The sequence below is a fragment of the Protopterus annectens genome, chromosome 8.part0 (assembly GCF_019279795.1).
Source record: "Protopterus annectens isolate FY-2018-M chromosome 8.part0, PAN1.0, whole genome shotgun sequence".
In the NCBI taxonomy this organism is placed as follows: domain Eukaryota; kingdom Metazoa; phylum Chordata; order Ceratodontiformes; family Protopteridae; genus Protopterus; species Protopterus annectens.
The window spans coordinates 1,969,953,199-1,969,974,990 of NC_056741.1; the positions used below are offsets into that span (position 1 = coordinate 1,969,953,199).

Sequence of the window (21,792 nt, forward strand, 5' to 3'; positions counted from 1 at the left end):
CTACTGCTATCCCAATCTCCACTCTCATAAACAGATGAATTGTTGAAAACTATGTGCCCAGACTCTGGAAAATATCTTATGTTACACCCATACATAAAGGTGGGACCTCCACTGAACTTAACAACTACAGACCCATTTCTTTACCCCCCCCCCCTTGGCCAAAAGCCTAGAAAAATGCATCCATACCCAGATGCTAAAATATCTACTAGACAGTAACATCCTGTCACCTACTCAGTGTGGTTTCAGACCTGCCCATAGTACCACTACAGCCCTCCTCTGCTTCACAAACACAGTAAACAGTCTCAAAAATGAAGGCCTGCAGGTGTCAACTCTTTTTTTGGATATGTCCAAAGCATTTGACACAGTCTCGCACCAAATCCTGCTAAACAAACTAAACCAATATCACCTATCAAATTCCACTCTTACCTGGTTCCAAAGCTACTTAACTGACAGGTACCAAGCTGTGAAATGGGAACATTCTCTCTCTCAGCTGCCCATAACTATAGGATTCCCACAGGGTTCTATCTTAGGACCACTACTATTCACAATCTTCACAAATTACCTCCATACCTCCACACAGCATGTATCTATCAATCAGTATGCAGATGACACTACCTTAATCTGTGCTGCACAAAACATTCCCACCCTCCTGCAAACAACTTGACTAGCATTCTCTGACGTTGAAAACTACCTAACCAAAACCTAACTTATCCTCAATCTAAAGAAAACTCAGCTTATGATTATAACCAAAACACTGATAACAGTCCATTCACTATCTACTCCACAAATGCTATTCTAATTGCTCCAGTGGCACAGACTAAGCTATTGGGAATAACCATAGACTCCCACCTAAAATTTGATAGTCATCTCAACTTAACTATTAAAAAAGTACATGCCAAACTGGGATCACTATCATATCAAACCATTTCTTACCAACAACACAAGATCAGCCATTGCTCGCTCCAAACTTCTATCCACCCTACTCTATGCATCTCCCATTCTGACTAATCTCAACAAAACTGAACTAAGCAAAATGGAAGCCTGCTATAACAGAATTGCCTGCTTTGCTGCAAATTGCTCATATAGAACTCATCACTGTACTGCTTTGAGACAGCTCCATTGGCTTGAACTGCCCAACCTCCTAACCTACAATCAGCTCTGCCTCTGTCATTCTATTACCTCCCCAATAAGTATCCTGCCCTCAAAAACCTAGTACATCACTCAGCCAAAAGGCCTCTTAGATCATCAAGCAAACTACTACTAGAAGTCACCAACAGCTACAATAGCTTTGGATATGTACTATATAGTAGTTCAGTGGCTAAAAAATGGAACTCTGTCCCCACTAGCATTCAAAACACATCATCCAAAGCCTCCTTTAAAGACCTCATCAGGTAACATCTCAAGCAAAGTTGACAGTGCCAGGATTGCTCCCCAGGCTAGTGAAAGCGGATAAGGTACACTACTAAACCTAGAGTACTTAATTAAGATTGAAAACTATTCTCACAAACACTGGCTAATCTACAATGTATGTACTGTACCTGTGTACTATGTATGTATTCTTCCTATGTTCCAAATTTCAGCTGAACAGCACAAACATATTATCTATTTTTAAATTAATATTTTTTGTTTGTTCTCTCCACTGTAACAGTTGATGTGCTGCATACCACTGTAAAAACATGTCTTTTGTAATTTGTGTGTATACTGATCATGTCTAAATGTATCTGTAATTTTTCTATGTGGAGCTTTTCTCCCTGGGCCCCTGCTGAAAAATGGCCTTTTCGTCTCAGACACCCCCGGTTAACAAATGTAAAATAAATAAGGATTTGGAGAAGTGCGAGAGATAACTGGTTCTGGGAAGGGAGAGGTGGGTTAAAGAAGGGGATGTATGAAAAAGTGCTGAGAAATGGAGTGAAATTTGGGAAATGCTGAACTCCGTAAAAGTTCCAGGGATTCCAAAGTTGGATGAGGAACAGCAATGGCAGAATCCAAAATGTTTGAGAAAGGGGGAGGGAGGAGAGACAAACAATATTCACTTCTGATGGGGTTGTAAATTGGGACAAAAAGAGCAGCAGTAAAAGAAATATGGAATACGTTATATAATAAAAAAGATAAAGGATTGTTATTACACTTGCATGGAGCAGATAAAGGTAGAGGGTGTGGGGAAAGATAAAAAAGGATTGCTGCTAATGGCAGGTTAGCTGAAAGTGAAAATTGCCAACGTACTGAAGTAAGGGGATATTAGCTGAATACAGGCAGTTAAAATAGAACAACGAAAATGATACAATGTGGTGAGCGAGAGTTACAGATGCTTCATTCTGAAGCTGTTAAAACAGAAATGGGGTGCAGTGTGGAAAAGACAACAAATGCAGTGGAACAGCTGACAAATACAAGTGAGAAGAGTGCATGTCCTAGTATGAGAACAGAGTAGCTTATGTTAAATTACAATATCTACTGTCCACATTGAAGAATGTTAGCAGGTATAATATGTGAATAACTGAAATGTGCCAAAACAAATATTTCTAACATGAGAAGAGTACGTACAGGACGTGTGGGCCAACATTTTGAACACAATGTCAATATACATACGTGGATTTTCTTTTGGAAAAAGGATGGGTCACAACCTTCAGTATTACTCAGTGTTGTGTGGGATTTTCAATAAAAGGGATTCATGGATTTTTCTTTTGTAAAAAAGATGGGTCATAACCTCAGGTATTACTCAGTGTTGTGTGCGATTTTCAATAAATATTTAGAAGACAAAAGCAATCTGAAGATTTTTATAAGACTATACAAATCACATCTACCAGGAAAGCATCTAATGAATGTTACTATGTAATGGTCCAAGCACTCGGGTGTACCCAACACAATTCGGTTGTATCACACATTTATAACTGAAAAAAAAACAGTAATTTTTTTTTTGTTTAATCAGATGTTTCTCTATGATCCATAAGCTACAAAAAATAGTGGCTGCTCTCTCACTGGTAACATTCCTGGGGTCATAGCTAACCATGGTCATTCTGAAGACGTTAAACAGCTGGTCACAAATAGCAAAGTAGCAATTTTCCTTGTATTTTTGAAGGACTCTGATACCAATCTGCAATTTATAAATAACTAAGCTCAGTCACTTCTCAAGCATCTTCAAACTCAAAGCCTTTTTCTTTTGTTATTTTTTTTAATTATGCAACCTTACATCATGCATTCCTACTACAGAGTTTGAACTTCAGACATATTATTTATGTGGGCATTGCCAGTGCTAGTTTTAAAGTAATTTGCAGGAGCACACAATACATCAATTGCTGTTAAATCTGCTCTCAAATCTACATCAGTAAAATATAAAACTAAACAAAGAGTACCAGCCAGCATGTATCAATTCCACACTGTTTTGAAGAATGATGCTGTGTTAAGGTTACAATCACTGTTTTACCAGAACTGTACTGATATGGCAGTTATGGTCTGTAAAAAATATGAAACATTCTGGAATATCTTAGCAAAACAGTTTACATTCATCTTTGGTGATTGGGTATGCCCCGCTAGACTTCTAGCCAATTTTAAGGGGCGACCCAAGATGGTATTTCTATTACTAAGGAAATTTGGCCAGAGCATCAGAGAACCTTCCCTGTTCTTTTTGACAGGTGTCATGGGATCTTAGACATCTACCAGAGCTACTACAAACCCAAGCAGATGATACTTAATTTTTTCTTATAGAAGAATGCAGCACCCCCTCATGCTGCATTGCAGTGTCAGCAATCCAATCACCTGGAGTGGGAATATAAGTACAGTTGTTTACACTTACAATAAATGTAGATGTTCAAGTGTATTCACTGTTTCAGTCATCACATTTGGGTTATCTGCTTGCAGTAGCCCTCAAGTCAGCCTGATTAACAAAGTCTTGGGTCCTGCATCGGTTGCTGTCCCTTCTTCCGTGACATCAGGTCGTCAGGGGTATAAAACGTGCAGTAGATGCCATTGTATCAGTTTGTCTTGCCTCAGATGTCAGGTGCCCCCCTAATGGGAAGCAATTAAATCTATAAATATACAAGGTTATACCTCCAACAAAAAGGCAAATACACCAAAAAGATTTTGAGCATAGTAAAGGAGAGTAGAGGTATAGCCAAAAGAAGTAAGGGGGCTGGAAGGAGGGTAACCAGGACTGCAACAGTGAATACACTCTAACATCTACATTTATGGTAAGTGTACGCAACTGTACTATATTCTTCATGTTTCACTGTTGCAGTCATCACATTTGGGTAGATTCCCAAAGCTAAGGATGGGAGGAGGAATTTAGATAGCATTAGAACAAGCTATAAGGCCCTGCAAGACTGCAGTGGCAAAGCCAGCTCTGGATTTAGAGAAAACTGACAGATGGTAATGCTTGGTGAAAGTATGCACAGAACTCCAGGTAGCAGCTTCTAGAATGTCCCTGGTAGGGAAGCCTCTGAGAAAGGCTGTACAGGGAGATGCAGCCCTGGTTGAGTGGGGTCTGATCCCCTGTGGGATAGGTTTTCCATGGTGCTTGTAGCAGAAATGAATGCAATGGCCTATCCATTTGGAAATGGTTTCCTTTGAAATAGCCTTCTCCTCTGCCCCTGCAGCAAATGCCACCAGCAGTTGTTCAGATTTCCTTTGAGGTTTAGTCCTGTCCAAGTAGAATCTAAGTTGTCTGTGCACATCTAGTGAGTGCAGTATCCATTCCCCTTTGTTCTGTGGATTAGGAAAGAAGGTTGGCAAATGAATGGACTGATTAAGGGCAACACTGGATACCACCTTGGGTATGAAGGAGGGATTGGTCCTGCGGGACACCCTGTCTGCAAGAAAGATGATGAAAGGCTCCACTGCCATGAGGGCCTGTAATTCAGATACCCTTCTTGCTGAAGTGATTGTTAAAAGAAAAGCTGTTTTCCAAGACAGGAATTTTAAGTCTGCAGTAGCAGCTGGCTCAAAAGGGGGGAAGAGTGAGTTTCTCCAATACAAAGCTAAGGTCCCAGGCTGGAGTTGGAGCTCTCCTGGGTGGTCGTAAATTTTTGGCCCCTCTGAGGAACTGCTTGAGCAGTGGATGAGAGAAGAGGGGAGGTTCTGTGTTGTAATGAGCTGAAATGACTGAGGCGTGAATTTTGATGGAGGAGAAAGAAAGGCCCTTGTGAAGTATCTCAGTTAAGTATTGTAAAATCTGAGGTAAACTGGGCACTGCTGTACTCATCCCTTGAGATTGGTTCCAGGCACAGAATCTTTTCCATTTTTCAGCATAAGATTTTCTAGTACTAGGCCTCCTTGCCTCTACAATGATATCCATCACTGGTTTACTGAGGGATGGTAAAGGAGAGATTAGGTAATTAGCCAGGCTGCAGAATCTGATTCTCCTGCTGAAACAATAGAGTAGGAGTCTGAGGCAGGTGCCAACAGTGACACAGTGACACATTGCCCAAGAGGGGGGTACCAGTGTGGTGTAATCAAAATTGTCCTTGGTTTGTCTTGTTTGATCTTTAGTAGTACAGAGGCAGAGAAGGAAATGCATAAACTGATAGGTTTTTCCAGCTGAAGGACAGAGCATCCACTTTCCAAGCTTGTTTCTGGGGAGTCCTTGTGCAAAATTTGTTCAATTGATAGTTCTGGGGGGAGGCAAACAGCTCTATATCTGGGCTCCCCCATTTGCTTGTCAACATGTTGAAAATCCTTCGTTCCAGTTTCCACTCGTGTGGGTCCATGAGATTTATGCTTAGTTCGTCTGCCAGTGTATTTAGTTTTCCCTGCAGGAATTGAGCTTGTAGATGCACTTGGTAGCTCAGGGCTGTGTTCAACAATGCCATGGCTAGTCTGCAGAGGGGGTAAGAATGTGTACCCCCCTGCTTGTTTATGTACCACATAACAGTGGTGTTGTCCATCTTTACCATTAATTGTCCTGGAAGAATGTGGTCCTTGAAGGCTGTCAGAGCATTATGTACAGCTAACATTTCTTTTTGATTGATATGCAGGTGCATTTGACTTGGGTTCCATTTGCCCTGAATACACTTCCCTGCCAGGTGTGCCCCCCATGCACAGTCTGATGCGTCTGTTGTTAGGGCTTGGGTGGCAGGGGGTAGTGTGAATGGTAGTCCCTTGTTTTGGTGGCAGGCTTCTGCCCACCAAAGGAACTCTAGGCGTAGACAAGGTATGATGGGATTCATTGCTTCTAGATCCTGAGAATAGTAAATATCCAAAAACACACCTCAGGGTAAGGTATGACCTAACAAATAATGTTGCAAAACCAAGGAGAAGAAAGGTGAATACTCCACGACAATCGAAGCAAGCCAGGAGGATAGTCAATCTGTGTGACAATTAAATCCACAAAAATAAGAAAATAATGATCTCTTTATTGAAAAAAGTAAGCACTTTCACATCTCTCTGGACACTTCATCAGACTTAAAATAACAACAGCATTCAAAGTCACTTAAATACCACACTACTCACTTAATAAACCAATGAAACATCTCATATCAGACACCTGATAAAATAAGGTTACATCCTTAAAGATATACAGCTAATATGTGATTTAAAAACATTCATAAAAAACTTCACATCTGTCACTCTAGAATAAATGACAGTTATGATAGAAAATAAAACAACAACAAGAAATAATACATATAAACATACATACAAAAACATTACAAAAATTATATTTTAAAACCCCAAGATAACTATGCCATCAAATACTGAATGGCATTAGTGTCTCAAAGGTTTATCCAGAAGAAATGGTTTCAGTGTGAACCTGTCGTTCACACCATGTCTTTTGTCTGCAGATAGCCTGATCATCCATCTGGCTTCCTCCTTTTCAGTATAATTACCAATGTTCCCTAACCTTTCTGTTGTGTATATAAATTCTAGAACCATGAACCTAAAGGTATGTGTCGTGTCATTCTGTAGGATATGTTTGGCTAGGGCATTACACTCATTCTCTCGACTGATAGCATATAGGTGTTCCCTAATCCGTTCCCTCAATGTCCTATTGGTTTTGCCAACATAAAAACATTGGCATTTATTACAGAGAGCCAGGTAAACTATGTTCCTAGATTTACAGTCAGCATAATGGTCAAACTTATACTTAACACCTGTATCAGGATGTTCAAAGACAGTGGTATTCATAATGAACCCAAACTGGTTACAGCTACGGCATGCATACGTTCCCTTTCTGGATGAGATTAGCCTATTAGTTTCTCTCTTCTCATAACAGAGCAATCTTTTTAATGATTTGGTGTTTCTATAGCTGAAACTGGGTTTCGTCCCTACCAAACCTTTTATATTTTCATCTAACTGCAAAATCCCCCAATGTTTCTTAATAACTTCTACTATAGAATTATTGTTATTCGTGTAAAAGGAATAATTATTCTTCTCTTCCCTTGTCTATTCTTTCTACTTTCTATCCTTGTTTCATTACTTCTCCTAATATATGGTAGACCTGCTTGGGCTCGTTCTATTCCCTGTATCGCTCCAAGATCTTTGCTGTGATAGCCTCTGTCTATAAATTCTTGTTCCATCCCTTCTATTGTATCAAAATATACAGAATCATTACTTGTTAATCGTTAGTATCGCATAGCTTGATTCTTAACTATATTCCTATGGCTGTGTGGTGGATGCATACTATCTCTGTGTAGGATAGCATTCCTCCTGCATGGTTTCCTATAAACTTGTGTGGTTATCATCCCCTTTTCTTTCACTAACAAAACATCCAGGAATTCTAGTTTATTCTGAGATTTCTCATTGGTTAGTGTCAAAAAAGTTGTTGTACCATTGATGTATGTGATGAATTCTTCCAGATCATTTAACTCACCCCCCCCCCCAATATCAAAAAAACATCATCCACAAACCTCTTATAATACTTGATATATTTGGAGTATATCATATGTTCTAAAATGTATGTAGACTCCCAATATGTCAGCACTAGGTTGGCATACAAGTTGGCACATGATGTGCCCATCACTACTCCTGTTGTTTGAAGGTAATGGTTCCCATGAAAGGTAAATACATTACATGCAAGGATTAACTCCATCAACATTGTAATCTTCATGACTTGACAGCTAGTCATCCCTTTTTGTATTAAATATAATCTAAAAAATCTATACCTACATCATTCAGTATACTGGTAAACAGTGATTTTGCATCCAGCGTTACCATATAATCCAGGTCATTCAATCTCTTATCAAAGTTATATGGTGCCAGAGTCTCCAAAAACTGTTGTGTATCACGTAGGATAGAGGCTCTAGAGTCAACTATAGATCTCAGTTGTTTTTCCAAAAAAATTGATATACTCCCTGTTAACCACCCTTTTCCAGACACTATAGGTCTTAATGGAGGTTTATTTAGTGATTTGTGTATTATGCTGACTGTAAATCTAGGAATGTAGTTTACCTGGCTCTCTCTAATAAATGCCAATGTTTTTATGTTGGCAAAACCAATAGGACATTGAGGGAACGGATTAGGGAACACCTATATGCTATCAATAGAGAGAATGAGTGTAATGCCCTAGCCAAACATATCCTACAGAATGACACGACACATACCTGTAGGTTCATGGTTCTAGAATTTATATACACAACAGAAAGGTTAGGGAACATTGGTAATTATACTGAAAAGGAGGAAGCCAGATGGATGATCAGGCTATCTGCAGACAAAGGACATGGTTTGAACGACAGGTTCACACTGAAACCATTTCTTCTGGATAAACCTTTGAGACACTAATGACATTCAATATTTGATGGCATAGTTATCTTGGGGTTTTAAAATATAATGTTTGTAATGTTTTTGTATGTGTGTTTATATGTATTATTTCTTGTTGTTATTTTATTTTCTATCATAACTGTCATTTATTCTAGAGTGACAGATGTTTTATTACTCCCAGATTTGGAAGTGGAAGCCCCCCCACTGCTTAGTCCTGTGCGTACCCTGGGACTGAAGCCTGGGAGCTCTGCTGGATCTGGGTTTGGACTGAGAAGGTCTGGAAGAGGCAGGAAAGGACCATTTCTTGGAAGGCCAATGCCTACTAAACCTTGGAGGATGTACTTGTAAAAAATCTTAACAGTTTGCATAGATTTAGCTTTTTCCTCCATCTTTTTAAGAACTTCTCCTGCCTTGTTGCCAAACAGGCGGTCCTGGTTTAAGGGAGCATCCAGTGATTTTGTTTTAACATGATCTGGCAAGGATTGCTCCTTAAGCCATACATGCCTTCTAAGTACAGACCCAGTTACACCAGCCCTGCAAGATGCCTCTAGTGAATCAAAACCACATTGCAAAGTATGTTTTCCAACTTGTTCAGCTGAATGCAGTAAATCCTGTAAATCCTTATTTTCAGCACAATCAGGAATCAACATAATTTTCTGTTTAAGCAATCCAATAATATGCTGCTAATACTTTAACATATGAAACTGGCAGTTTAAGGCCCTAATAGCCAAAGTTGCAGAAGTGTATACCTTCTTACCCCATCTATCCAGTGCCCTGGAGTCTCTTATCGGAGGGATAGGATTTTTGGCAGTAGTAGCTTTAATGCCCTTGGGTCCCTGTGAAATGGTCTCAGGATCCGCAGTAGGATTTTTAAAAAGGAACTTGTGAGAATCAGGGACCCTGTAATATCTATCAGGTTTTCTGGGAGCAGGAGGTAGAGAGTCAGGGGCCAAGCTAGACTCTGAAAAGGTATCATCAACAATGTCCAGTACAGGAGGTATGGCTAAAGGCCTGTGCTGGGGCAGGAATAAAAAATCCCTAAGCCTCTTTTTAAAATCAGAGAAATTCTGACTTTCCCAACGAAAATGCTCCCTGAGAGTATGCAAGGTTTCACCAAAAGAAAAATCCACTGGGGGGGAAGCAGAGGGAATAGAGTCCTCAGCATCAGAATCCTCATAGGTAGATAAGGGTAAATCCTGGTCATCAGAGGAAACAGAAAATTCAGAATCCTGGTCAGAAGTATCATAAGCAAACGCAGTCCGAGGTCTCTTGGAGGGGGAAGGCTGGCTTCCCCTGATTAAAGGTCTTCAGCCATTATCATTTGTTTTTTAGGGAAAAAGGCCTGACCATGCGGTCTGGGCATCAGTTTTCTAGGCATGGTTTGAATTTTAGGCCTTGAAGAAGAAGATGGCGTTGGTTTAATACGCAAGTCAGTAGGCCTGAATACACCCTCAGAAGCCGGTGCCTGCACAGAGGCTCCGGACCCATCCAAGGTAGAGACAGCCTCAGGTTCTACAGTTGAAGCATCTCGCGGCATACCGGACTTCGAATGGGTCTCAGTAGAGGACTGCGAATCTGAAGTAGTGGGCATCAGGGGCTGCGAAAGTGCGAACTTGCGACTGACTTAGGAGAAGCGTCTTCGGCAGCCTTGGACCTAGGTGGCTTGTCTTTATCTTTGCGTTTTTTCAGAATGTCGGTAGTCTGACGGCTTACCGAAGACATATCAGGATAATTGAACTGAGCACCAAAATATTTAGAAGCGAAAATATACAGACGGCGGATAGTACGTGATTTAAATAAGGCACAAAACCGACAGCGAGGTACGTTGTGGTCAGGGCCTAGGCAAGGAATACAATATGAATGAAAAGCTTTATGAGGTATTTGCTTTCCATAAGTAATGCAATTATTTACTTTTACTGACATTGGTTTAGAGCAAGAAAAAGTTTCCCCAATGGGGTACTTAGCTTTTAGTTGAAGACTTCGGTTCTGAAACCCAAAAACGAAAATATCAGGAGTCGGCCAACCGGCACTTGCGAACTGCTTCGGGCACCACACGGCAAGAAAGACTGATGTAATGGCATCGGCTGCATGTTTTATACCCCTGACGTCACAGAAGGGACAGCAACTGACATAGGACCCAAGACTTTGCTAATCAAGCCGACTGAGGGCTACTGCAAGCAAATAACCCAAATGTGATGACTGCAACAGTGAAACACGAAGAACATCCCACAGTCTTCCAGTCTTCCTGCAAAGGCAAGTGTGCTACATGTTGCTCAATATATAACAGAACAGTAGTATAAGCAGTAAGCAACAAACAACTCTAGTTTGTAAACCCCCTCGGTAGCTGATAAAGTGATAAACATAACCTCTGTACTGTTCAAGGGTCTGGAAGATCACAAAAATCTTACAAGAAATGCTTCACTTGGCATGCTGACAACTGGCAAGATAAATTATCACGCTTAGTGCCTACTGCAGTAGGGCTGATGCTCCTTGTAAACATTTATAAAAAGTCAGAAATTTTTGTTAAAATCCACACTCGATACTCTCATCCTCTGTAAGGTGTTCTTTAATCTCTCTGGAATTAATCCTGCATCTCAATGCTGTTACTTTGATCCCAATAGGAGTGGTTTCCAGCACATCAGTGTAATGTAAGACACCTCAGAGTATGAAGAAAAGGCAAGATTTTTAAACCTAGGCAATTTTTTTCTTCTGAAATAGCAAAAAACATTTCCTGCATTTCTGGCTTCACAGTGTAAAATAGTGTAAAATACTCAATATCACTCTAAGCCCCCCACCCAAACAATCCAGTTTTCCCTGTAACCACAAAAAAGCTACTTTAAAGGCTCCCAAGACTTTATTTGATCAATTTAACTTCTTGCTTAGTCAATTCCCAGGAAACTAAAGCAAATCACCCCCTTTTGCAGTAGCTTCCAACCTTCGACATTTCATCTCTGTTGCATATAATCTAAATTTATGTTTGATTCAACAATGTTCTGTTGGCCTCTAACAGTGCTGTATTAGCCAATCATTCTTCACAAAAAGTTCTTCAATGAAAATAATATGGTATATAACCAACTATCATGTGCTCCATCTTACTGTGGCTGCCCTTTACCTATAAAACTACAGCCATGAGGGTGGGTGGGGTGTGACAGAGGCTCCAGCATTAACTTTACTCATGGTTTTACCATTGGTGAACCATTTCCTTAGAGTTTTACTTCCCACAACTACTAGCAACACTAAAACCATGCTGCAGACTGCCAGACACCACTGCAATCAGAACAGTTGTAAATACATTCAGTAAGCTGAAAACCACAACAGATTCTTATCAAACATTTCTCACGGGTTTACAGTAAAATGTATCCTCCAGCTATGTCTACACTTCATACAAGCCATTTATGACAAGCGGTCGTGGATTAGGTGCTACTCAAATCTAATTTTCTAAGCTGCACTACCCTAAAATGTGACAATGGGACAAACATTTAAAAAAAAATGACAAGCCTGCCAATACCAAACCACTGCTGTCTCCATGACCAACGGCCATAACACAGTTCTTCACTGATTGCATCACTCTTAGTCATACCTTCTGGTGAAGATAAACTGTCCCACTTTGGGCATCTCAGAAGATGGCATTCCTACACAGACTGCAGTTGGAGATTATAAGTACAATATTAAAACTTCACCCAATTTGCACAGAAAAAAAAAATCACAAAAAAATGGTTGAAAAGATGTTGAAACCTGAAAATAAGTTTAATCACACAAAGGAAAATATAAACTCCTAATTAAAAAGTACAATAAAAATCTAAAAGAAAATATTAGAAAGCTCGGGGGAGGGGGGCTAAAAGGAAAGAACAACCTACCCCCCTAACACACATACACCATATGACTCTAATACAGGAGCCGATGGGGGGGGGGGGGTAATCATTGTAAAATGAAGTTTTGAAAATCTCCCCCAAGTACATTAAACACATCCTGAAAATCCCTTACCTCCGCCTAATTACATCTGATGCCAGAGATGAAGTTATTGCAATATCATAACATAAAAACTCCCAATAACAATGTACATCTGGTGTGTGTATGTGTGTGTGCGCGCGTGTGTGTGTGGGTGTATATACACGGTTGCGGTCTGTAAAAGCGAAAGTTCACATCAGTGATCGATCTCTCTTGCTCTTGCTTTCCAGACTTTCTTCTGCAATACGTGCAAGATCACATTACTGCTGGGTCTGGGAACTTGCCCCCAGCCTGCTGTTGTGCATTCTCTGAGTTGTATGTAATTAGCAGGGAGATTATAGTTTTTTTTAAACAGTTTGATTATTTAAGTTTCACTCTAAATGATCCCTCTTTTTCCTCCTTTTTGCTTTTTGAATTGTTCACTTTTTGATGGTGGAATCATGTGAATATGTACGAGACAAAATATGCACTGTACAGCTGGCAAGTGAAGTAAAGTCACAAATCAATAAACATGTTCTCTAATCCTACAGTAGAGATTTTTCCAGTATCCAGCAGCAGAACCAGGTTGCACAGTGGTTAATGTTGCTGTCTCGTAATGTTATGTTCTGCGGTTCAGTTCACGGCTGGGGTATACCCTTCTGTGGGGAGAAAACATCTCGCTGAAGGCTGGCAGATTAAAGAGATTTAAGACACCCTAGACAAAATCCTGACAGGAATAACAAAACTGCTTGAATAAATCAACCACGCACAAGTAAAAATGGATATCACTTCCCTCATAATTACACTAAACAGTAAATACCATTTGTTAAGGTCTAGGAAAGAAATGCCAACTTAAAATGCACTGATTTCAGATGAAACATTTGACAGGAGAAAGTGGCAAGGAATCAGTTGCCTGCACCTTGGTGATGGAGTCCATCTAGTGGCCACTTCTCATACTGCATGCAGCAGGAGAATCCAAAATCATGAGCAGCAGAGCCCAAAATAAATCTCTACTGGTGAGAGGGGCTGTCTACCATGAGCAGATGGTGTAACTCTTGTGTTATTAGGAGTGACAATCATTCTTTTTCTTGTTCTGTACCCCTAAAAACAAATTTTAATTGCATTAGATTGTGGTAAAATTATGTGCATTAACCATTTCTGTAGAAACCAAAGCAGCTTGTGGCAGCAATTAAATCATAAATACTAAATGTTATAAATACAATTACTTAAAATTACCTACATGACACGTGATCCTAGTAAGCAGTACAGATGACATTCAGTGTCAAAACTGGATATAAATTAACTTGCATAACTGCAGGTAAAAATGCTGCTTCCATTACAGTGCTGTAAATTAGCAAGCAAACACTACCATCAAATGACACATATATATAAAAAAAGTGAAAAATATACCAAATGCATTTTAGGTCTCTCTCAAAGATGTCATCTAGCAGCTTCTAAACCACTTGAATGTATTGTGGAAGTGTACAAACTATCATCAATAAGGGATCAAAAGTAATGTATGACATTTTCTCGTTTAATATGTTCAGTGTCTTTAGTATATGAATCAAATGCATTACCTGGAAAAAAAACAACAAACAAAAAAAAAAAGCATTTCCTAATACATGCTGCACTAAAAGCAGTACCTGAATCAACTGGCCCACCCCGTATGGTTTTTAAGTTCTGGGGAAGACAGCACAACTGTTAGAGAAAGTACTAATGATACAAGCCATGTGGATTTAGTAAATTTGAGAAGGTAAAGCTCTAATCTCTGAGGGGCACTTTCTGTGGTCTATCCAGTAACTCCTTGACCACAGAGAGCATTTATCAGTGTCCTCCTCCTGAAATGAACCATGTGTGCACGTTAGTTCTGTTTTCAGGGTAAGATGGAGACTGTAAACATGCTTTCCAGGACTTGCCCTTATTCCTGGATTTCTTGCCCAGCAGATGGATAGTGGGGCTCTGGGGTATAGAAGCCCTCTTTATAGCTGTTGCCGAAATGAGTTTGGCTTGGGGGTCTCTGTCCAGACTGACCAATCCCTAGACCATAACTAGTGACATGTAAAACTGTATTGATACTAGTCTTTTTTTTATATATATATAATTTTAGGCATCTTAAATTTTAGGATAAAAAATATGGTTCTACTTCTTGAGTACTGAGTCTACTGTTATTAAACTTCCCAAATATTGCCTTGGTGTCATCTTTAAGGGTGACTACAAAAGGTTAAACTACTCAAGATGCATGGGAAAGTAAACCTGTATGCCTGCTTCAGTCTTCCCCAGAAAAAAGGGATAAGGATCTGTGGCCCAATCCCCTCCTCCTTTCTCTTGCAAAAGGTGGGGAAACATTCCAAATTTAAGTTCATCATAGAGGGTTGATCTTTGAGAATCCATATCTTCTGTTATAGATATGGACAAAGATTACTTTTGGGGGGACATCCACATGCTTAGAGCTATATTGGGTCTTATGTGGCCTGGGGAGGTATCCAAGGATGAAGAGGGCTTCTTTGAAACTTCCTGTAGCAGCAGACAAGACATCCTCAAATCCCCCCAGGCAATGGCTACATGCTGTACACATTTTTACAGCCACTAAGTGTGGCATGGGCTTCATACAGTAAAGAACACTGAACGTTTGCTGATTAAATTATACCTGCTGAGTCTAGTGCAACATTTGCACTGATGGGGTCATCTCCATGGGTATGGACAAGGAGTGCAATAGTACAAGTTGCAATGATGTTATCCCCGGCACCAACTGTTCTGTTACAACACACAGTGGGCAATCATCCAGGAGCATGGATGTTGGAACTGTATATGACATGGTGTATGTTGTCAGGTAAAGTAGGGGCAGCTGACGACAGGCAAGTTAAAAACCCATCAGTGATGGAGGCAGATCCAGAGTGAACAGCATTCCATACCTTATTGGTGTCAGAATCAGCACTGATGATCAATGCTGAATATTGATGCTATGAAGCACCGATATCAGAATGATCCATTGTGTGAATGGCAATTCACCCCACTGCTTCATCTTATAATGCATGCTAACCCTAATCCTAGTCACAACCCTAAAACTTACCTTAGAAAAACCCTTTCCATAACACTACACCTGACACACACACACACACACACACACACACACACACACACACACACACACACACACACACACACACACACACACACACACACACAAACTACATACATCACCACACATGCACAACACTAAACACATCCCCCTTCCTCAGGGAATTTCTCTAACCCGACCCCAGAAACACTTGCACACACTTCTAACTGCATCACAAACATTATCAAACACAAACTACACAAACTGTCCCCTTCCCTAGCCCTAACATTAGCCCTAACATTCAAGCACTTGAACATACACTCATTGATGCTGAAACGTTTTTTATAATCTGAAGCTTCCAGCATTAGATCCAAAATCACACAGCTTTCCCTCCTCAGTCTATCATCGCTGTGAAAATCTACTCAAACAAAATTTCACTCATCCAACATTACATTCCACAAAATTTTCACACACCATACTAAAACATACACACAGACCACATTCAATCACATTCCCATTTGACACATAAAATAACTTGCCTTTCAACTGTCTTTCAGCACAGCATTAGTCATCTATGTATATGTACCGTGCACAGCAGATAAAGGTTTGAGAAACTAATGCCAAATGGGAAAGGGTCCAAAACTGAACCTTGTGGTATGCCACTGGTAACCTTTTTGCTTTAACTTGCAATTCTAACCACGAGTTCTGCAGACAACCAGTTAGCTATCACACACAACATAAATATTTATTTTCAGATTTTCAAGCCTGTCAATAATGCCTGCAGACCAAATAGGTCAAAGGCTTTGACCAGGTTCACATACGCCATAAGTGCTGCACAACTGCTATCTACTGTTCAGTGACTTTTTCAAGTAAGTTAACAAGGTTAAATATTGAGAACCTGCCTTTGACAAAACTGAATTGATGAGGTTCAGGGTTAAGAAACATTTAATGTCCAGAATAATAAAGTTTGAGAAAATGTGTCCCACGGCTTACATACGAGGTTAGGGTGACTAATCTGGTCCGTAGCTACCATGGCCCATACTTGGGCAAGTCTTGTGCAATAGTACAATAATGATTTTCTAGATTTCAGGAATTTAACATCTTTTGATGCAAGCCTCTGCACTGGTTAAGTCCGGGATTCAGACAGGTAATTTATGGTACTGGTAATCTGGCGTATTGTCAGGACCCATGGATGAAGTGTACTTGACTTTTGAGAGTGCTAATAGGATTTGCTCCATAGTAATTATAGGGTGTGTCTGCGATTGTGGACCCTGTGGAACAGCTATAAATGTGGGTGCAGAAAAGTATGCACTAAAATTGTCATATAGGATATTACTCGCTTCCTTTTGTTCAGAGTGGACAGTACTTTTGGTGAGTAGCACCAAACATTGCAGGGTATTAGTTCTCATCTTCCAGAAATGTTTAAATAAAGATTGTAGTTATTTTTGGTTTCAGCAGCTATTTTTATGTTCAGTTTTGAGCTTCCTAGTGTTTCCCCTTAAACTCTTTACTAGTGTGTGTGTTCTAAGGTATGAAGAATGAGAACTCTTGTATTTTTCCTGATTTACAGTTTATTTGTCCATATATTCCACTATAGGAGTTTTTAAAACAATGAGTGAGAAGGTCACTTAAAAACCAATCAGTAAAAACAAAAATGAAAATGCTAGCAAAGCTAGAACTTCCTCCCAAACCTCTTATACCAGAGGCACATAGGATATATGCAAATGAACCTTATGAACATCAGGTGTTTCAGCTCAATGGCAATTCTGAATGCCCATGACTTGTTTCGTTTTAATGGACAACTTCAGGCCAATAAAGCCAAACCCCATTAGCTGTGGATATGCATATTTCGGCCTTATGACTTCGTCAGCATAGCACAAGGAGAGTGTTTGACTAAGCTTTAGAAACACAGGGCTGCTATACCCAGCTGATGTCCATAATCATTAGGGTCACTGCAAAAATATCCCAAACAACAAACTAAAACAATGAGTGAGAAGGTCACTTAAAAAACAATCAGTAAAAACAAAAATGAAAACTCCAACAAAGCTAGAACTTCCACTGAGTGACTTCCCAAACCTCTTGTATCAGAGGCACATGGGATATATGCAAATGAACCTTAGGAACATCAGGTGTTTCAGCTCAATGGCAATTCTGAATGCCCATGACTTGTTTCGTCGTTTTAATAGACAATTTCAGGCCAATAAAGTCAAACCCCACTAGCTGTGGATATGCATATTTCGGCCTTGTTATGACCTCGTCAGCACAGCAGAAGCAGAGGACATCAGCTGGGTATAACAGCCCTGTGTTTCTAATGCTTAGTCAAACACTCTGCTTGTGCTGTGCTGACGAGGTCATAACAAGGCCGAAATATGCATATCCACAGCTAGTGGGGTTTGGAGTTATTGGCCTGAAATTGTACATTAAAACGACAAAACAAGTCATGGGCATTCAGAATTGCCATTGAGCTGAAACACCTGATGTTCATAAGGTTCATTTGCATATACCCCATGTGCCTCTGCTACAAGAGGTTTGGGAGGTCACTTAGTGGAAGTTCTAGCTTTGCTGGAGGTTTCACTATAGGAGTTTTTGAAATTCTTGTATTTGGTGTAGAAAGGGACTGCCTTATCAAAACAACTATTTAGCTGGGAGTGGAAGTCAGAGATAGTGGTAGGGGCTTTAATAATGGGGTCTACTGGGAGAAAATTCAGTGGAATTTAGGTCATCAAGCAACTGAAGAAGGCTTGCTTTTTAGAAGTTCCTAAACAAAGAAACCGGCAGGGGAAATACCACCAATTTAAAAGGAAAAGGGCACTTAAGGAGGGAAGGTTATACATATGCAGGTATGCAAGAAATTATACTTGTGACGGCAAGATCAGGGGGGGTATGTGGGCCTGTAATATAATGATTAAACTACTTGCCTAGCATTTACAATGTCATGGTCAGGCAGTTTCAGGGATGGCACAAATTCACCAACAGGTGCCTATTTTAATGGGGACTTCAACCAAGGTTTTGAAATAGCCATCATGGTCAGAAGGAGACAGGGGATGTTCTAAAAACCACCTATGAAGTGGTAATAGATCTTGTTTAGGGTGACATGGACACCTAGGCACTAAACTCAGGAATACAGGGAGTGCCCTTCATTGCTTTGAAACCATGTATCTGTAGTTACACATGTATAAATGTGTTGAAGTTGCAGGAGGGACTCTTGCTTGGTCATTTTACTTTAATGTGGTCCAAATTAGACTCGACTTGGAAGGAATGTCCATCAGACAGAAACAGTTATAAAGGTAAAGGCTTTTGTCAGAATATGAAAATGATGGTAAGATGTGCGGACAATCCCTGGCAAAGCAGGAAGGCTTGCTAACCATCTTGCCCCAGTATGACACATACTGTATCCCCTAGAATGACACTAGCTACATAGCCAATTATTAAAGTCTATTAATTTTCCATTTGAGACCAGTGTATTTTCTGCTTTGGACATATGCATGGCAAGCTCAGGCATATCCTTTGGCATGTTCCGCAGGGCAGAGGGCATAAGGTCAATCAGCCATCCCCTCCATGTAGACCACTACCAGGTCATAATCATATGCCATGATGGAGGAATCCAGACACTGGCTCTGGAAATACAGCTAACAATAATCCTTTTATCATCCTGGTGAATGTGGTGTCACTTATTACTAAAACATTACTGCAGATATATGCAGTGTCAGTGGGTCTTAAGGCCTTAAAGCCTGCACCTTTGTGATTCTTACAGATATGTGTACTGGCTCTGGGTGTACAGGGCGAAGCTGGTTGTGTGGCTATATAAACTACAGGTTGAGATTTTCCTTTACTTTGAAAAGAGAATCTCCACATAAAATAACGTAGTCAAAGTGCACTGTGCTGTATGTGCATGTGTACTGTGCTCACCAAATGTGTTCAGAGGGCAGAAAGTAGTATCCAAATTCTTTTTTTTCTTTTGTAGCCTCCAAGTTCTATTAAAAAAAACTTCTAACATATTGAATCATTGTGCGGTAGTAATAAAGGGGTTTTGGTAAACATAAGGCAGTTCCCTACACTGCACAAAATATCTAGTGCTCAGACTGACTACAAGCAGAGCAAGTACAGACCATAATAGAAATTGCAGTCACAGGGGTGTTTAAGAAAACATGATATCTTAATTGACTCTTGTTATAAAAACAGTGTAAAGACATACACAAGTCCAGAATACTACCTAATATAAGAAGGCCACTAAAATTTGAATAAAAACCCAGTTGTAACAAAAAAGCAGTGGTCACTTAAAGCATCAAAAACTTGAGACACCCAACAGGATTATTATTGCAGCAGCTCTTTATCTCAAAAGGTCCAAGGGTTCAACACAGAATCACTGTGACACACAGAACGTTTAAAGGTCAGAAGTTACAGCCCCAGACAACAAGCCATTCGCATTAACAGAAACTTATAGGGTATGACTCCAGAGCAACCACCAAAAAGTCTTCAGCTAGAGAGGGTAAGCAGTTAGAAGATAATACACAGAAGCTCCACTCCTTGGCAAACTAGAAGTGGCACAGTATCAATTCCTGCAGGAAATCAAATCATGTGAAAGCCAGGTACTCCAATCTCCAAAATCAAATTAAAATGCAGCCAGGATCAAAGAAAACTGCAAAGCATCCACACATCAGTGAACTTCCCAAGTGCCAGCAATGAACAGGGAACCACATGATAAAGAAAAACTGATAACTAGTGCCAGGCAACTCAGTGATCCAGTAGGTAAATTAAACAAACATATTCACTGAGACGAAGAGGATCAAGGCATATCCAAGGCCACCCCAAGGACCCACAACAGCAGAAAAGAATTCCAAATGCTACACTACTGACACAGCAGACAAGCAATACTAACACAAATGCCGATATGAATTTCTAAAGTATCTTATAAAATATAAACCAGAAGAAAAATAATGTTTAAACAGTAAAACAAAGAAAAAAATCCTGAACTACAAGGCAGACACATTAACCAAAAAGTCAGATACTGCCATCTTACTTCATCCTCCTACTCCTATGTAATGCATATTTCACATGGGACAAGCTGTGCAGACACACTGAAAGACATTCCCAAGACACTTTGTGTGTGTGTGTGTGTGTGTGTGTGTGTGTGTGTGTGGGGGGGGGGGGGAGTGGGGGTGCACTTCAACCAGTATGTGAAAACAGACAACCTTACACAAGGTGAGGGCAATCTTGCCAGCACAGAGGACTAGCAGATCAGCTCCTGAGCGGGATAATCAGCAGTAGTGTATGACCAATGACTGACTCTTTCCTTATCTTTTCACATTTCTTAAGCACTGGCTCAGAATCAGGTTAAGTGACCCACCTGCCACTCTCCACATTTACCAGCTCTGACAGCCCTCATCTAGAAACTGAGGTTGTCAAGATGAAAGGCTAGAACACATACAGCAATGTTCCATGGCACATTACACACCTGCACCTGTCAGGCTACACGGACTGTGCTTGCACAGGTCCTGGCTTGTGCTTTTACAATGCTAGAAACACTTTTTGAAATTTATAAAGTTTTAGACATCACACGAACTCTCTCCATGACGAAAATCAGGAAAAAGATTAATCACGTACGCCCTTAGTCCAACATGTATTCGAGACGCATTATACTAGCGAGAAGAAACAGTCAACCACATTAATAGCTCCAATGTCACTTCCTATGGATGGTGTGCCTGTCTATGTGACTCCCATCCAAGACATTAGGGGCAGAGTTGTATTGGTTCCTTTCAAGGCAATGTCTAATAAAATTTAATCTATCCTTCCTACCTGCATGAGAATTTAGTCTGACCCTACAAAAACTTAGATAAAGCATATCCACCACTTCAAATGGAAGGCTTGCAACATGTACACATAGCCCATCAAAGTCTCATATCTATGATGCTTACCTTTTATAAAGATGTGTTGACAAACTGCCTTGAACACAGGATATTGCATTTAACACCTAAAATGTCTGTCCTTTCTCTTGACAAGAGGACTAACCTACTAGACAGCTCAGGAATATAACAATGGAGAGAACATTGACATGGAAATGATGGAAGTACAGCATGTTACTAACCATTAACAATTACTACTTTTAAGCCTGGACTGACACT

At 40.2% G+C, this 21,792-nt stretch overlaps 1 protein-coding gene across 1 annotated transcript in view; it reads right to left on the reverse strand.

The window, feature by feature from the left end:
• POLR2C (RNA polymerase II subunit C) overlaps positions 1 to 21,792 on the reverse strand; it is a 455,631-nt gene that overhangs the window by 293,714 nt on the left and 140,125 nt on the right. The gene's annotated exons all lie outside the window — the stretch shown is intronic.